Below are 19,706 nucleotides of genomic sequence, written 5' to 3'. Positions count from 1 at the left end.
TTAAGCTCTTATTAAAAGAAACTGTTCAGGTAGCTGGTTGTCTGGAGTAATTTATGTTGCATCATAGGAGTGTATGATAATTGGAAGAGTAGGGAATTACTCAGTATTGGTAAACCTGTGTGGTATCTACCAGAACTATTCGAACCCAAATAGCCACCCCACCAGTGAGTTAAGTTCTTGTCCCGGTTACCAGTGGACGGAGCAGTGGGGTGCTACATAGGTTTTTTACATCACAGCGTATTTAAACATAATATTCCATATTTACCACTCATACTGGTTCTGTAACAATGATCACTCTCCAAGCTGACTGTTAAACCTGATAAAGATGTATGAAAATAATCACAATAAACTCACATTTTACTGCATTTGCATAATTGCACACAATTTGCTTGTACATTTGTGTAAATTGAGTCAGTGGCAAAAAAAAATACTGCATTGTTTACAAAATCCGACAAATAAATAAAGATGAACAAATTGCTGATGGCATACCTAACCTAGGAAGGAGCAAATGAAGAATAAGTTCATGTTTTGCTTCCTTTTGTCTTTGGTTGTGCCTCTTTCCTAACAGCTGTGTCTGTAGCCTGAAATACTAACCTGGTGGTCGCCAAATAAAGCAGGTTTATTTCCAATCGGCCTCGATTTCTTACAGCCAAAGCAACAATTATTGTGTATTGTATTTACCGATGTTACCAGATGTACTTGTTGCATCTGTGTTGGATCTAATCAGCCAAGCAGCAGCTCTGAATCTGCCATGTGGCTGGCCGAGAATAGAAAGAAAATGTGGAGGAAGTTGAAAATCAGGTTAACAGGCAGAGCAGACCCACAGCCCACCCGGCTCACATGTCATCTTTAACCTCATCACCTCACTAATTACCAAACAGGGGGTCCACCCCACCCTCTTCGTTCTCATTCAACCAGCACAGACTCCTTTTGAGTCAGAACAAGGCCTGCAGCTGATGGAGGTAATAAGAGACTGTGAATCTTTCACATACGCACTTATTTTAGTTAGCCCCTGTAGTTTTCAGCGTACATCTGCTTCCCCACATAAACAGTATAGTTCAACTCAACCACATCTTAAACAAACTGCTCCACCCAAAGCGTCTCGTTCCAACATCACAGTCAGAAGACATTAGAGGAAAACCTTTAACAAGAGCAAAGCACAATGACTTGATTCATTTTACCAAAAAGGATTTTTGTCAGCATTGCTAAAAATGAGTCAGCTCCTTTTTCAAATGGCCAAAAAAAACAACAAACAAACAAACAAATAACTGCAAATGTAAAAGCAGAAGGTACCCCTGGAAACTTTTCGCATTTTCTTTTTTACACAAACCAAAAACTGTACAGTAAAGACATTAAATGTATTTTTTCAAGTAAATATCTTAAAGGGGAAGTATTATATGTTTTCCAACAACATAGTGCCATTTCATAGCACAATCAAGTAATCATGCTACTTTCAGTTGTTATTAATATGACTTACAAGAAATTTGATTTTGCAATTTAATGCCTTGACATTGGGTGTCTGTCTCTTTAAGAAACCCTTTAACTTTCCGACACTCTGCCATCAGCATGTCATCACATTGATCTTCTATTAACCCTTTCACAATGTTTTAACCAGCGTTGTGCAGAGAAGTAGTTCGTATAATGAGCTCAGCAGATGCGCATTTCCACCAGGTGTTTGCTAATTGTTGCTGGCTAGTCTGAAGGAGCTGAGTGGGTAAGTTGTGGGGGAAAGCTGCTCTGTCAGGTGAAAGCCCAGGTAGAAAAAGTTCAAGAGATATGAATACTTTTGTGAAGCCAGGATAAGCATTTAGACATTTGGAGATTTGAGAAAAATTCTTTAAAATAGGAATAATCAATCACAGTGATTATCTGATGAGACAATATTTCAAGAGATAAATAAAGATGCCAGCATACATCTGCAGGTTAATTCACAAAATTAAAATTTTTCTTGATTTTGAAAGTTTGGGATTACAATGGTTCTTGGCATCACAGCAGCCATTATGTTTTTAGCAGCCATAAGGTTGAGATGAATGTCCACTGCTGTCAGTACTGGGTCAGGCCGGAGCACCTGGCATTCGATATGCCCTGATAAATGGTTTTCAGACTCCGCCCACATAAAGAGCGGCAGCATACAGAAGGTGTGGACCCATTCTGCTCTAAATGAGAGTCTGTAATTTCATCAGTTAACAGCGCTGATGACTGACAGTGCCCACAAGCTCTCCCTGTTTCCAAATATAAACCCACCCCACCGCCTAAAAGATTAAACCGACCCAACCCAAATCCTGCTCTCTGCAACTTCTCAGCAGTGGAAACATAATCTGTCTTTATATTCACACACTGACCTGCCAACAGCAGCGGGCAGCCAACCAAACCTCCCAGTCACATCAAACATAAACTCACTATCGAACACACAGCTGTCTCCTCTAAATTTGCTTTAGTGCGATGAGCATATTTCAGCAAATAGGCCGTTATCCAGAGTAAATATCATTCAGCCAATCTCATTGGGATGGATTTAAAAAAGGAACTGCTCCGTTCCCCAAATCCTTCTTTAAACGGTCCGGTCCAACGTCCTGATCCAGCTGAGCCACTCACTTTGCAATCCAGAATGAAGCAACGCGCACAAGACTCACAGCTGCAAGTTTCTAAAGAACCAGCTTCTGATGTGCACACATTCAAATAATTATGCATCCATATTCTATCATTTGTTACCGTATTTTTTGTTCACACAAATGCAGTTAAAGGAAAATTACAGTGACTGGTTTAATTGTCAGAGGAAACACTTCCTGCTTCCACACTATTTGAAAGAAAAAGTAGAAGATATAGGTTCTGCTAGTCAAATGGATTTGATTATTTGATTACTGTCAGAGTGAGCACCTCTACAAAAAAGCATGGGGATAAGCAGGTGCATGCAAGGGTGATTGACAGCGCTAAGGACCTCCTCCCGCTTCTGATTGGTTGTCTCTAGTTCTCACCGGAGAAGATACAGGAGTTAGATTTTTTCACAGATTATCTATCTCATACCATACTGTCACGACATAGAGACAGTTTCAACAGATGTGTAAAATTATATAAATATATTTTTTTATAAAGTTGCATACTGCCCCTTTAAAGACCAGAGGTCTAGGAGTCAAACGTCATGAACGTTAGCTCACACGATCAGGAATGAAAGCAACAAAATAAGTAAGCTGCAGATCATCACTGTGACAGATATGCACACATTTCCCTCTGAAGAATTCAGAAGAAAGGTGGCATAAGTGTTATTTGGACGCAAAAAACAACACTGTTTTGTCATTTCAAGTTGGCAGAAAATATGCTGAGCAAATTAAAATAAAATGATGACTGAAACAAAATGCTGGGAATGATCAGTCAGTGGAAATGTTTAGCAGGGTTTCCCTACAAAGCTCCCTCTTTGGTAAATGGTCTATCCAAGAAGCCCTTCCTCTCTGACAGCAACACGTTCACGGTGGATTCGGGTCTGGTTCCTGCAGTGGAAAGTTCCTGCAGAGAAAAATCACCCCAGAAAACTACCCTGGTCCCTGAAAATGTTCCTGGAAGGAACGTTTTGTAATTTCTCAGAGCACTGCATGATCTCATCTTGGGGTGAATTTGCTAGTGTATAATGTCGCCTGCTCATTTGACAATGCATTGTCAAAATGGTTATGGTGGTCAGTGGATGATTACATAACCAATGGCAGCAATGCAAACAGAACAGATGTGATGGGTTTCACAACTTGTTCTATTTGTCTTCTTTTTGGTTCTTTGTTGAAATACTGACGATATGGAATGTGCTTTGTGGGTTTCTGTGATTCACTTCAGATTTAAATGATCTCAAAGCCATCATGGCAAAGTCGAGCTTATGGTAGCTTATAAATGTTACAGTAAGAGATAAAGTTGGTACTGGACAGAAGAATGATTTGGCCTAAATATAGAAAAACCTACAAGAACATATAATGTATTTTCCCCTAAAACACGGCATCAGGTGTAAATGGGTAATGAAAACAAAAACAAAAAGGAAAATACTTCAAGTAGTAACTGTGCTCCACTTTGTTCAACAATTGGGTTTGATCAGATGACAGCAACCAAGAGATTTATAACAGTATACTGAAAAGAGAAGAGTCCATACGTTTGTGTGCTGCTGTGTGTGTGACGCAGGAGTCCATTTATATAATCTCTATGTGTCATAGAGCACAAGTGAGGTTAATGCGTATTTGTGATGTGTCTGTGCTCAGTCGTCTTGCCCGCAGCAGACGGATGACCTTGGGTGGGTTGTCTGCCTTTCCCTGTTTCGAGGCTCTTAGACGTTCACTGAAGCTGTAAATGATGTGACGACATAAAAAAATAAAACACTGTGCTGACCAGGGGCCCTGAATGAAAAGAAATGCTTTTTAGGCTGCTCAGATCACGTTCTGCTCTCTATCTTTTTTTGGTTTGTTTGTTTAGTGGCATTTTCAGAGCTGTGCTGCAGCTGCCGCCCACTCTCACTCTGGACGTCTGCTGACCTCTGTCATGTTTTATTTTCTGAAAAAGAGGGCGATAGAGAAACAGGCCAGTTCACCAGAAAGAAATGTTTCAATTTGGAAATGCTTCTCTGTAGGCTGATTGTTTTATTCTGGAAATAGTGCTTGGGTTGCAGCTTGCAATCCTGGGTGTTTTTTTGAATTTTTCTTTTCCAGAGCAAACTTTAAAAAAAAACTTTTTTTTCCCCCTGTATCTTTGCCAGGATTTAAAGGATTTATTTGACACCACTGAATGGATTCACACATATTTGGAACATTGAAAAAGCTCAAGAAACACAGTGAAGAAGTTTCCATTTCTAAACACTCAGCAACCAGGGTCATCATTTAAAAGCAATGCACATAAATATATATATAAATATATATAAGTAGATATGTCTCTACTTTGCCCAGGGGTGTGCCTAGGATTTTTTCTTGGTGGACCACATGTGCACAGATAGTAGAAGGGTGGGAAGCTAAAATTGCAGTTTTCTCTAAATGCCTTGCAGTCTTAAATTGCAATGAACGGATGCCACAATTTGAAGTTAAAAAAAGTGGTGAAATATTTTGAATCCTCCTATATGAATTGATTTTCAGTCTGAATATTTTACCTTGACACATTAATTTAGTTTTCAGCTCTTGTGTGTGTGCTGGATGTCTACCTCCCAGCAAGGTGGCCAATCAAATTTCAAGGGTGGCTGGCAGAAATTTGATCCCAGATCTAAAAGTTTTATCATGTGTGGATGAGACAAAATATATGTACATTTTTTTCTTATTCCTAGCTGTTTCACTTTGTCCAGTCATTGCACTTTGGATAAAAACTGTCTCAAATAAATCCTTAGAAGTCCAGAATGAATTTTGAAGGCAACTCTAGGTTCAAACTTTTACATACGCTTCTTTTTCAAGACTATAAATTAATATATTATTACTGATCTACTAATTTATTCAATTTTACTCGTATTTATTTCCTTGATTTAAAATGTTCCACATGAACCTACAAAAGCAAATCTACCAATTACAGCCAATTACAGTATCTAGCTACCCATTTGGATGTATTTATGTTTCTATCATTTTGTCTTAAAAGATAAAAGTATTTACAAGAAAACCAAAAATAAATCAGAATAGGATTTCAGGTTCAGATTTTGATTTTGTTTTTCCTTCCTTTCTGGACGGCGCATCGGTGGAAGCAGTGGAGTTTAGCAGACATCCCACTCGTGCTGCCATGCTGGCACCTTAAACTGCCTGCATGGATGGAGGGAACAGATAGACAGATGGAGGACAGAAGGAAGGCTGACACACAAGAGTGATGAGAGGGTATAGAGACGGAGACACTAAGGACAAGCCCACATGAAGGCAAGAGGCAAACATGGAGCCCTTTCAGTCTGAGAAGAAATCACAGAGGAGGAGAGTGAAGAGGGTGGAGGAAAAACTGTAAATGGTCTGTAATCAGCTGTGCATGGTCTAAACGGGGCTAGAGTCACATAGCTCAACCTCATTTACCATAAGTAGGCAGTGTGCTACTGGTTAAACACCACCTACATGTTTTAGCTCTGGGTTTTTTACTTGATCAACCTTCAGCTTCGGCCAATGAGACCCCGTAAGCATTAAGCGAGATGTATTTTTAACATTTCTGTCTGAAAAAGAATAGTCAGACAGAAACAGCTTTTCATCTGTAAGGTTTAGTCATAAAAATATTAGTCATGCTAGAAAAATGGCACTTTGTACATATTTGAAAGACTAAAATTTCATTCCTTCATAAAACAAGACTAAGATTAGAAAGAATAAAATTGCATAAATAACCTAATCTTGACGTCACAAAACACTGCATCAAATTTCGCCAGCTGTTTGTAGCTTAATGAACTTAATTAACTTTCTTAACCTACTCTCAAAATTGGAAAATTACCTTACAGATGCCCAACACTTTCTCTCTCTCTCTCTCTTTTTTTAAAAAAATGTTTAGTCTTTAAGCCTTTTACCTTGAATATTTAAAGTGCCTTTCTATCCTGAAATGAAGAAGAACCTGATCTAACACAGTGTTTCCCAAATCTTGAAATTCAGTTCCTTATTTCACCAGAGAGCCATTATTCTCATGTGGGGCACAAATAAAAGCCTGCAAACCATCAAGACACAAGACTTATTGTTCATGTTTTTGGGGTAACTGTCAAATACTGTATGCAGTGTATGAATGATTGGTATGTTGCAAAAGACTGAAAGCAGAAAAATGTTTCATAGTTAAAGTTAAATGAAAATATGATCTGCAGACAAGTTTAAACTGTGATAACTGTTTTTTATTCCAACTTGAAATGCTTCTCCACTCTACAAGGCTTTGCCATTAAACTTAGACCAAAGTTAAACTTCCACACTGTTTTCTATGATTAATTCAGAACGGAGAACGCGGGTAACAATGACCGTAAATATTTACCCCTGGTTCCTGAAAAGGTTACGTTAGAGAAAACACGTCTTTTTAAGATGAGGAGAACATTTGGTGCTTACAAATCTAAAACTCCTCTTCTGGGTTTGGAAAATTTCCTCAACTCTCACTGGTTGTAAATTGTAACTTTTAAGCTCTTTGGTAGCATCTCAGTGTCAGTAAGATTCTAGTATAGTTTTGTTGTTTTCAAATGCCCAAAGGAAGGAGTTCTATAATGTTGTCACAGATTCATGAAAGCTTTCAGATCTATTTTCTCAGTCTATTGTTCTAAAAGTGGACAAAAAGTGCCAAAATAAATCATGTCCACCATCTAGTTACTTGGTCCTCAGAGTCTTGACCAGGGCTGGATCTTTTCCCAGTAGACATTAGGCGAGAGGTGCATTATACTCTCAACAGGCCACTGGTCCATTACAGCCATGTAAGAGGCAATTAAGAGTGACCAGTTATCCTCAAAACAATAACAGGAAAATGCTCTGTACAAAAGATAAACATGATAAATAAACCCAGAAAGTATAGAGAAAAGACCTTCAATTGTGACGAATCTGAAGTAGAGATGAAACCCCCCCTACAGAGTCCCACAGGGTAAACTATAGCCTCCAACTGGGACTGTATCTGTGCTGGTGCCAGTTAAGGCTTTCTAAAGAGAGTACGCCATGGGATTCCAAATTCACACCATTTTTGAATCCCTGGTTTCAAATTAACAACAAAAGCCCACAGACATCACACGTCCTTTAAGGTTTGCAGTTTCTGATTCAAATACCAGCAGGCCTCCACACAACTGTCCACAACAAGCCTCTCATCTCTGCTGCACAGCTCTTAGCGCTGCGCAGAACTGATGCACTCACTGTTTTAGCTTTCATTTTTTATTAGAAAAAGAAAAAAAAAACTCTGTGCTTCCTGCAGTCTTAATTACCTCTGTGTGAGTGTTTTGAGACAAGCTTCTTATCCGATTGTGAATCTGCTGCCAGCGGCGGCGACAATAAACTATTCAGGCTTCTGTGAGAGCACCTATCAGAGAGAGCAGAGGGAAATGAGAGGGATGCACTTGAGTGTGAAGTCTTGGCTTAAATGCAGGAGGAAAAATGATGATGAATAAGAAGAGGCGAAGGAGAGGTGGGAGATTCACTGTCAACATGGCTCTTCATCCAATCATTTATTAGAAATCCAAAACAGGAAGTAATCCTGAGGGAGGCGGGCAATAAGAGGAACAGCAACTAGTTGCTGCAATTACCTGCTCAGCCATTTATTCACAACAACAAAGAAACTCAAATGTGCAAAGCATTTAAAATCCAAGCTCCTGAATTTTATAGACAATCAATATTTCAAACACTTGGCCTATATTTTAGGCTAGAGTTAATAAATGTTAGGCATGTTGGTTGCACTGGATTCCTCCAGAAATTGGAGTAAAATAATTCCATATATTTATCTTAAGATTAAAGAGCAGTGATAGTAGGCTGCTCAGAAAGAAAAGAAAAGCTTTAATTTTTTAGTATTGAAGCTAAATCCAGAAACGTGAAGTAATATGGAAAATGACCTTTCCAGTGGATCAGCCAGAAGGCAAAGAGTCGACCAGTGATCACCTCCGGGGTTACCTGTGAGAATGGTAGCCATTAAAAAAGCCTATGTGAGGGCAAGCTACCTACAAGAAGCCTCAAACAGTCTCATTGTTGAGAAAAAAAATTACATGGACTGAAAAAGTCACAATTTGTCTGACTTATTTGTCACATGCTGGGATTCATGGAACAGCCAGAATATCTCAAAATACCTAAAGAAGTCATGTTGTCTTATGCTGAATAAGAAATGTGCTCGAAATGTTTCAACAAGACAATGGCTTCAACACACCAGTTATCAAGCATCTTCTTGGTCCCAGACCACAAAGAGTATAAGGTAGTAAACCAAAATCCTGGACATGACTACAATAGGAATCCTTTAAGTACATTGTGTTTTGAAACAAAGCCAAGAAATGCACAGGAAGTGTAGTCCAAACAAAGAGCTGATGCTGCTATTATTTTAAACATCCTAATTAAAGCTGCATCACGTATTGAGTCTTAATTTCCATCTCAGTATCAGTATGTGAAATATCGTAATCACATAGCAGTACCTAGATGCAATACGATGAGAATCAACAAATTTTAAACCATAGACCATAATGAACAGCTGAGAAAAATGTGAACTAATCACCTAATATTGTCATCTACAGTAAGTCTTATTCATAAGTGATAGTTGGATGGAGACTGAAATGGACTGAGATTTTTTCTGATGGCGTTACTACATCCTGCTGTACAGAAGAAGTTGAGAGATGCATTAGTAACACAGCAGAGCACCGAGTCAGGTAATGGGCCATCATTTGGTGCCTTTGTCACATGCATGCCGAGGTCACGCTCAGGTGCATCAGGACAGAACAGATTGCTGGACTTCTTCTGTCGCAGACAGCTTCATGTGAGCGGCTGATGCTTCTTGATAATGGAAAAATTTGAAAATGAAGAAGAAGGAGTTTCCCCCAAACTGTCCCTCTTCGTTACCAAGCAGAGATTGATGATTTTCATTCAAACAGCAATTTAGTCATTCTTGCAAAAATGAGAACAGTAAGCAGACATGCTCAGTGACTTTTCAGTCTGACAGAGAGTCATTAACTACTTATACTTTGGTTATCACAAAGATTCTCACAGGGAGTCTGGGAACCTACATTTCTGGCATTTTTCTCCAGATTAATCAATTTACTAAAATCTATTTTCCTCTAACACTTCTAAATACAATGGATTCAAAACAGATCTGTGAACTATGGAGCCTCAATCAGCGAGCAAACAAACCGTTTAACTAAAATTAAAAGGGAGGCATTTTGTTTAAGTTTCCCTTCTTGACCACTTCAGGTGGAGTCAGCAGAGGTGGTTCAGGCGGTGCCTCCTGTTGCAGCTCTTTGAAGGGTTTCTAGACAAACTCCACAACAGACCAAGAACTTAGAAGATCTATATATCCCCTCTGCATCGGGAACAACTTTCGATCCCCTTTTAGAACCTGGACAGCGTCCAGAAGAAAGTACTGCATGTGTGGGTTGTCCTCTTGAACAGGTTTCCCCCACAACCTCAAATAAACATAAGATAATGGGAAGATGAATCAATTAAATTATTCACAAAATATACCAAACGTAAGACATTTTTTGTAATTCTTCAAATAATTATCCGTGATGTTATTCCCTATGTGACGGCTGCAGAGTGGATCACATTTACATCACACAAGATTCAGCTTTATTGTCTAAAATTACCAGTTAGAAAATGGAGCTCCTTCTTAATGTTCTTAACTGTGCCTTGCATGACGACAGGAAACATTTCCTTGGGTGGTAAATGGGTTTAAAGCTTAAAACTGACTGCTGTAACGCGGGGAAAAAATGACTTTGATTATCTCCAGATGGCACAAAAAGCTGCAGAAAAAGCCTCCAACTGGAACTAATTGAAGAACGCACAGGATTCCTGTTTTATCACATTTTGACTCGTCACCATTTACTTTTGGATCTCGTTTTGAAACTGGTAACTTTCATGGCCGAACACCTCAGGAAAAGCCTGTCTTATTAAAACTTTACACTTCAGCACAGACCTTTGTATCATCTATCCGGAAATTATTAGCAGGTCCTCACAGCTGATTTAAAACCCAAGAGGATCGACCTTTTCAAGCAGTGGCACTTCTACTGATTCTGGATTGAGCTTTTTGTGTTCTGTTAAATGTGGCGATTCCTTTTAAAAACAGAAGCCGAGGACGTATTAAAAGGTTGTGTTTTTCCCCAATGGTGCTTTTAATTTGACAAACAAGCCTTATCAGAAAGCAAATTCAAATTTATGGAAATACCTGTATTCAAGTTTTATCCAAGAAAAGTGGAATATTACTATGTTTTACTGATAAACTATACATTTGGATATTTTAAGCATGATGTAAATAGTTCTAAAAAACTTTTATTTATTATAAAAATAATTAAACAATTAATGATTCACAGGAAAGCTTCCTTAATGCTTTCAGCCAAAGTTTTGTCTTGCAGCTAAATAAAATTAAAATGATGTAATAAATAAATCAATAAATAATAAAATGTTACATTAAAGACCAATAACATTTTACAAATATAGGAAAAAAACTAAATTAGCATAATATATATATATATATAAAGTAAATATTGAGTCTTAAAAAAAATTGAATGGAATATAGTAGTAATAATATTTTAAAAACATTAAAAAATGTTTAGTTTAGTTTAAATAAATACAAAGATATATAAAAATAATTAATACAAATATTTGAAAATATAATTAAAACATTTAATTAAAAATAACAAAAAAAACATACAAGAAAATATATAATGGAAAAAAACGCTAAAAACTGAATCAAAATTAAATAATATATACAAGTATAATAAAAAAAAAATAAAATACACACAAAAAATCTAACAGAAAACATGACATAAATGTCAATAATGTCAGAATCTGCATCCAACAGAGGAGACGATCATTTCAAACATTATTCCACTCATTGTAAGGTATGCAGCTTCAACCCTTTGTCTCTAAACATGACAAACATTACTCCACATTATACATGATTAGGCAGCCCTGTTGTTTCTGCACCTGCTCAGAGGCTGAGAAACCAGATCCTGCCCTATCAGGTGTCCCAGACGAGCCCCCAGTCGACCCCCCACCTCCTGATCAAATCGACCTGCCGACGCAAAACCACCTGGCTGATTTGACAAAGACCCTCTCTACTGCATGGATGAAGACTAAGAGGAGGAACACAAACTTTCAAGCCTTCCTATTAGATAAAGGCTTGTTAAATGAGGGGAGGTTGATTTGCATTATGAAAAATGGAGTAATTTCCTTGCACGATTCTGAACAGGCAGCACGACATGCAGCCACAGCAGCCAATCAGAGTCACTTATTACACGTTCTGGCTCATTCTGGGATATTAATCACCAGAGCTCTCGGCTTCCACTGAGTTTAATGAAGCCACTTATTTGAAAAATTACACATTCAAGAGTGACACTTAAAAAAAAAAAACACACACACACACACTCATCAGGGAGACTTGTGACTAACACACAGCTCTAATTAAAAACATATCAAACAGAAGGTGAGTTAAGCAATCAAACTGGCAAATGAAGACACGTCATGCAGGGCAGACTGAGGCGGTTAGTCTGAAGATCCTATTTAAAGACGTGTGCATATTGCAAAGACTTCTGCTGCTCCGACATGTTGGTCTGAAGCCAAAAAGTGTAATAAATAAGCTGCAGCGGCTAAGGCAAGTGTTGTTTTGGCTAAATGCAGAGGATTACTTTAATACATAGATGATTAGGGGAATGTAGGAAGAGTTGGGCTACAGGCCCAGATCTCAGTCCACACGCCTGGAACTCCTCTTCATCCACATAAAGCACTGAGTCATTCCTCATTTCTTTGTGCTTTGCTTCAAATAAGGCAAACATTTTTTCTTTGCTATATGCCAAAGTGGTACTGATCAATAGTTTTTCAGGCTCTCTGATGGTTTCTTTAACTTTTTCTTTTGACTTTAGCTCCGTTTTTTCTTTACATAGGTTCAGCACCAGAACGTGGCCTATAAAAAGCAAAGCAGACAAAAATATACCAGCCAGGCTTAAGCAGGCTTAAAAAGAATTTCCCATAGACATTCAGTATTTCAGTAGATGGTACTTTCCAAATGTAATCAGTGAAAATTTCTTTTTAAAGCTTTTCTTCATTTCAGCGACTGCTCCATTGGGTTTTTGAGCTTTGAACAGAATAAAAAGTTCTACAGCCAAAGCCAAAGCATCTTTGTTGGAAAAGCAAAGAGCTCAACAATGTTATTATGACTTCTAGGAAATGAACTTCCAATGTTCCTCCAGCTTACTGGTCTCACACTTGAAAAAAATATTTTGTTTCGTCTTGAATACGCAAAATCGGGCGCTTGGTTTTAAACAGAATAGCCAACATATGTTGAACAAATCAACAAATGCCAAAAGCATTTTTTCAGAGCAAACTATGTCTTCACTGCAACAGCCAAGCAAGTAGAGTATCCAAGTTAAAGTTTTAACTTTTTCACTCTGGTGCCCTTTAATAAAATCTAGTGCAACCAATTGCCGTCAGAAAATATCCAATTAGTAAACAGAGAGCACCAATGTGTATTTTAATCTCATTATAAATCCAGCTGTTCTGAAAGCTGCTAGTAATAAAAAAAAAGAAAAGTGAACAAAGATGGTAGAATCTCACCAAACAGGTCAGAGGTCAAGTTGCAGAGAGGATTAATACAGAGTTAGATTTTAAAACAATATTGCGAGCTTTGAACGTCTAACAAAGTGCTGTTAAATAATCTGAAAATGAAATGTATGAGTTTGGCTCAGCAACAAATCAACCAAGACATGACGGCACGTATATGTCCAGGCATGGAAAGCACTCATCAGAGAAGTCGAACTGTATATTGTACCTCTGGAGGAGCTGCAGGGATCTAGAACTCAGTTGGGGGAATATTTTGATTGGTCAGCTGCAATCTGTGCAAATACTCCCAAATAGCTGTGAGACCGTGAAGAGGCAGATAAACGAAGGAGGAGGTCTTGAAAATACAACATATTAACTCTTAGCATTTCTTTAAATGCTCCAGAAAACACAGTTTCCTGTTACTCAAATAAATACACAAATAAACCAAGAGAAGAGAACTGAGCACTCTTTAAATCAAAGTAATAACCACACTGATTAGCATTCACTTTGTTTTAGGGCAAAACGAGTAGCAGTTTTACGGGCTGTACAACATCAGTTAAGGCAATAAAACCTCAGATAAGGAAGGGAGAGGGAGAACAGCAGGATGAGACAAAAATAGGTGATGAAGGAAGGAAAAAGACTGGAATAATATATATGGAAAACAAATGGAAAGAAGCTAAATAGAGAAGAAAGTGGAAACAATGTGGGAAAGGGTAGTAAATGGAGAAACAGAAAAAAATAAAAATGGGGGAGGTGAAGCAAACTGAGAGAAAGGGATGAAAAGATGGAAATAAGATGAGGAAACAGTCAGCGGAGAGGAGGACAAAAAACAGAAGAAGAAAGAAGAAAAAGTGAAGAGAAGAAGCCGCACCTAAATCTCCTCTAGTAGAGAAAGAAGAAACACTGAGCTGAGCAGATTCTCTTCACTTTCTACTCCAAGCTGCTACATCAGCCATCTAGAAACCCAACCGGTAGCAGACCACTACTCCCAGTACCACCCTACAAGCAGTAAATCACGAAAATAAAGGCAAAAGATGAGCAGAGCACGCCGTGAAAATGATTAAACTAGCAGAGTGGCCTTGTATGAAAGCCAGGTGGAGAGAGTGAGCATGTCTGGCGACTGACTGCTGGATTATGCAAATACGAGTCAAATGTTTCACCCGGGCAGACACAAGGTAAGATTTAGGCGCGGCTGGAAGACGCACACAGACTGAAACCGAGAGCAGTTTCGTGAAATCCAACTGTTCCGCCAAAATCCAGTCTAAATCAGACAGAAAACAAGACCGCTTCTGATTTATTAGCATTTATAAGGCTACAGCTGGAGAGTATCCCCCCCCCCCCCCCCCCCCGCAAATGGTTTCGGACACACACCGATACAGAAGAAGAGAGAAAATGCACCGCTTACTTGTTGGGGGAAAAAAAATAAAAAATCCCACAGGAGGTTTCAGAACGGGTCCTCGGTGCGGGGAAATTCCACGTCCGCGTCCACGGAGCTGCTGATTCCCCGCAGTGTTAGTGCGAGCCGACCGAGCCACGGTGCGCCGGAGCCCGCTGGCGGTCTGAGCGGCGGGCAGAGTGCTCTCTTCAGCACCACACTGCTTTGAACAGCTCCCGCTGACGTCACCGCATGGCTACGACACCACGCCCACTTCTCCTAGCGACCAAGGCCGCCACGCCCCCCGGACTCACAGAGAGGAGGGGCCGAAGTGATCAATAAACTCATCCCTTGATTGTGACTCCTTGAAACATTTCTTCTCTTAATCTATTCCTTTTTTATTTATTTGTTTATTTTTTTAGCATTTCAAGTTATTTATTGTCTTCAAAGTTTGTTGGGGCATTTTAATTTGGCTGTATTTTTTTCTCTTCTAAAATTAAAGTTTTAATGTCTGGTTGCATGAGTCCATGAAAGTGATTTTAAGTTCAACAATAAATGCAGTGTAGTTCAGTCTGAATCCCCTAATACAGTGAATTCATCAGTAAAAGAATCTATATGTACAAACAAACAAATGGTTCACAAAATAATGCTTTAAAAAGTTATCTAACCTACATTTTGGTTTAATAGATATAAGACAAATTGAATTAAAAGTATTAGTGTAGCAGCAAATAGCAACTGTCCTCATGGAGGAGAAACAGATTCAATAAACTTCCTTTTGTACTAAAATATATTTCAAATCATTCTCATGTACTGTGTATTAGATAGACAGATATAAGTTCAATTATGTACAATTGGATCCTAATTATAATACAAGGCAGCCAAATTCGGTTTATAACACCACCCAATAAATCAAAACAAATCCCCAACAAGTGGAAAACCGCTATGAAAAACTGTTAAATATATTGACAGCGATTCGCTGATGCTGTCTGTGGAAAGAAAGGCAGAGTGTTTAGTAGTGACAGAAAAGACAGAAGTGTTCACAAGAGAGAATATACAGTAAAGTTAATAGCAACAACAACTCAGCTAATGGTATGTATATGAACACACAATGAAGATGTTTTAAAATGTGAAGTACTCCACAGATGTACAAGAGCTCATGTGCTGAATGCACGGTTGCAGGGTTTGCACCTTGCAAACCCTGCACGGTTTACAGGGTGCAAACTGTGCATCCTGCACGGTTTGCACCCGTGCAGGATGTTGTTTTCTTGTGGACAGAAAACAACAAAAACAATGGCAGATAGCATTGTACAGTGTGTGCTACTTAACCTGTTCAGTTTAACACAACTTCTGCCATTGAATATATGTGAGTAACATGAACACTTGGTTGACTGGAGACAGGTCACTGCTTTTTAATGGAAGTTCAGAGTCAACGGAACATGCATTTTGACAACATCCTAAAATCACAGTCGCATTTAGTGCCCTGGCATGACGACCACAGAGGATTCAAGGTGTCATGGTGGTCTTGTCAAAAAGTGAAACTTTTCCACAATCAATATCTGAAAATACCGGCAGTTTCCATGCAGAGGTGTCATGTAAACATAGCCTCAGTTTTCTAGCAATTCAGAGTTTTATTTATGCAAAACAGCTGTTCTTGAAGTAAAATGTTCAGAGAGACCAAAATGTTTTCTGTTGTACATATGCATATGTGTATAAATCGTCATTACTGTCTGTAGGGTTTTGTGTTGTTAATAGGAATCTGCTGCAGATTCCTGCTGAGCTGGAAGAAGTTACACCATGGTCACTTTTCTGTCATGGAAGCGATATATGAACCCTTTACTTGCTGGCTATAAACCAAGCTGAAAAGATGATACAGCAAAACATGTTGCCTTAGTCACAAAACTCAGAGAGGCAAACAGTAAGCTTTAAGAGGTTATAGTCTACAGAATAACTCCTACAATCAGAATGCTGAGTGCAGCAAAATATGCATCTTGTCTGCAAAGAGATTAAAAGAAAATTATTCTTGAAACACAACTTCTTTGCCAGACATCCACCCTAACTCTATTGCAGATTCTACTCTAAATTGGCATTATGAGCTTTTTCCATCAATATGAATTCATCATGCACGTTGATGAACGGTTTTGTGCATCAATATTAATGCTAATCAAAAAAGAGAAGAATTGTGAATCGTGTGAGAGTGATAATTTTATACAAGTAGGTGATGATATTTATTGGTGTTCACAGGAAGAAAACAACTTATGATGTCTAATGAAGTGAAATAAACACTGAACATATTTAGTGACAGTTATTAAGTAGAAAATTATTTTTGGTTATTGAACCTCCAAGACATCTCCTGTATGGATAAACGAGTTGCATTTTTTATTTTATTTTTTTGCCCAGGGCTGATTTTACTCAAAAACATAAACTGCATAAACTTTGACATTCAGTTACTTTCATGAATTTCCATTTGGTTTCTAGCCAGATGATTAACTGGGTCATCTAGCAGCTTGATTTCCTCTCTCTTAATTCAACAGTTTCCATAACTTGTTTTTCGTGCTGAGAACCTCACCCTGATGTCATTTTCAGAATCTGATCATGCACTGGCACATTTATCCTTTCATTTGCTTAATTTAGGTGATTTACAAACAGACAAACAAAAACTAGCCTGTCCAAAATGTACTTGTACATCAGTCTAAGTTTTAGAAGCAGCATCAGCCAAAACATGCTGCCCTTTAAGATTAATTTTTTTTCAGGATCACTAGCAATTTGAAATGGAGTCATCCAGAATGCCAACCCATATCTCATGATCAGGTCAGGGGTGGAGTACAGCTGAACCATAAAAATGAATCTTTTTCATCGCTTTCTTTAGCATGACAGGCGGCAGTAACTCTCTCATTACTGTAGAAGCCCGTTCTATCCTGCCACCGCATCCAGAAACAAAGATACTTCAACTCTTCTGATTAATGTTGAGTTTCATCTCTAAGATGCAAAGAGCTGAGAACCGTGACCTGCTGATCTGCAACAACTATGACCACAGACATTCCTGCCTGTGAGTGTTTCCCATCCATGGACACTGTGAACAGGAGTGTTTTCTAAACAAAAAGATGCTGAATGCTAGAGAAGAATTTGGGGATAAATTGATCATAGAGTACCGAAACAAATAAAAGCTACAGTAAAAATGAGTATTGACTAATCAACAGAAAAGCCATGAGCAGCTCTTTTCATTGTTTTAGATCAATATCTTCTCCCTTCCATTTTTCTTAGAACTATTGTTACTCTTGTTTTATTGACCTGAATCATTTCTTTACCATCTTTGGTCAGCGAGTTATCGTACTTCTCAAGGCTTTTTTTCTTTGTGCTAACTCTCTTACTGCTTGAAGCTGTGACTAGAGACAAGTGAACAGCCTGAAGTTTCTCTCTGTGCTGTTTGTGTTCAGTCCAGCGACTGTAAGTGCAGAGGTGTGAGACTCTGGGGCTCTGTGAGGTGGCTGCTGTCTTTTCACTTCCTGTCAGGCTGCTCTTCGTAGACCCTTTTAACAGGTTGTCTTCCCATGGCCACTTGAACACAAATACCAGCTTCATGTTTCACTTGATACAGTTTCCTTTCCTATTTTAAAGTTAGTGCTTTGTTTACCATTTAAAATAGTTTAGAAACTAGATTATGTACTTTTTCATATCTTGTTTTGTTTCCTGGTGAATTCTTGTGTTTGTCTTTTAGGTACTTTGATGTGCAGGCATGTCTGGTTTATTGTATTCACCCCTGTGTTTTTTCTCAGTTTAGTAATCTTAATTATATATATATATATATATATATATATATATATATATATATATATATATATATATATATATATTATTCCTCAAAATAATTTTCCATTCGTGTCTCAACATGCTCCTATCACAGCTATTTCACATTCACAAGTCACTCCTCCCAGTATTTCCACTTCTGGTTTGTTTTGAGTTACTGTCAGGCTCCAGCTCTCACCCATTTAACTCCTTGGTGTTTTTCACTTGTTTCTTTTGCAGAGGGGCAAATCATTGTATTTCTTTGGTAGGTTTAGTAAAGTATGCAACAACATAATATTGTCTACCTTTCATATTTGTTTGGAACCTCCTCAATACAAGAAATAATCTGTAGATTCAAAACCAATACAATGGCCTCGGTTGCATGTACATGGGAAACTTAAACTTAAATTATAGATATATCATCAAATTTACAATTAATTGTTGTAATAGACTATTACACTCTGAAATAAAAAAATTCTCAGAGTCTTAATTATTCAAGACAGACCAGTGCCTTCCTATGCTATTGTGTTTAATTTTAATCTCGCTTTGATCTAAAAGGGAGCACAAATTGAAAAGAAAAACAAAGATTTTTTCAGTAAACATTAAATACTTTACTCTTTTTTTTAATCAAACATTGAAATGTGTTTCTCACTGGTAGAAAACACTTAATTAACTCTCTATAAAATATTTATTGAACAATTTCAAATCTCACACATGTACAATTTTGCATGAATTTTCGAGTGGTTCTTTGTTTAATGATCCTGTGACTCCAATGTGCATAAAAAATGAAGCCAGCAGACTTCAGTAAATTGCTTTTGCAGTTGATAGTTCATGTTTGCAGTAAATCCAATGTGACAAGAACGTGCCATAATGACCTCTCCATGGACCGGCAAGGAAATGAGCACAAATTAATCACAATGTTCTGAATAGATTATTCTGCTCTCACATATATTTCAAACAGTAATGATCTTAAACTAAACAGGAGCATCTTTTTCAGAGAGGTTTCACTTTGACATCTGAAATAAAAGGAGGATGTATTAGATAGATAGACAGGATAGGACACAGACAATCAGAGCTTTTAGTTCAGTGATTCAAGAGCTGAGAGCCTGCAGGGCAACCTCCGGAGTCCTCGACAGGCCTGCAGACAGAAGCTGCAGGAGATTAGCGAAGACAGACGAAGAGAGCTGTAATAATAAATTTGGGACATGAGGGATTGTGGGGGCTTACATCATTGTGGCTCTGTGATCTGTGAGTCAGATAGTGTCTAAGGTGATTTACCATGCAGTATGAGAGCAGCACCTGGCCTCAGTTAGTCAAAGAGAGGACAGTAATCCTTTTCAAGTGAATCTGTGTCATCAAACAAAATCCTCTGATTTCCTGAAGATTCAAGATAAAAACAGGGATTAAGACGA

General features: G+C 38.2%; 1 protein-coding gene across 1 annotated transcript in view; it reads right to left on the bottom strand.

Moving 5' to 3' along the window:
• smpd3 (sphingomyelin phosphodiesterase 3) overlaps positions 1-14,741 on the bottom strand; it is a 70,291-nt gene extending 55,550 nt beyond the window's left edge. Inside the window, exon 1 of the mRNA XM_028044310.1 lies at positions 14,542-14,741. The gene's annotated coding sequence lies outside the window, so the exon portion shown is untranslated. The remainder of the gene's footprint in view (positions 1-14,541) is intronic.
• Positions 14,742-19,706: the final 4,965 nt, after the last annotated feature.

Source organism: Xiphophorus couchianus, chromosome 2, assembly GCF_001444195.1.
Source record: "Xiphophorus couchianus chromosome 2, X_couchianus-1.0, whole genome shotgun sequence".
In the NCBI taxonomy this organism is placed as follows: domain Eukaryota; kingdom Metazoa; phylum Chordata; class Actinopteri; order Cyprinodontiformes; family Poeciliidae; genus Xiphophorus; species Xiphophorus couchianus.
Note: the sequence above shows the minus strand (reverse complement) of the source record. Positions and strands in the feature narration are given on the sequence as shown.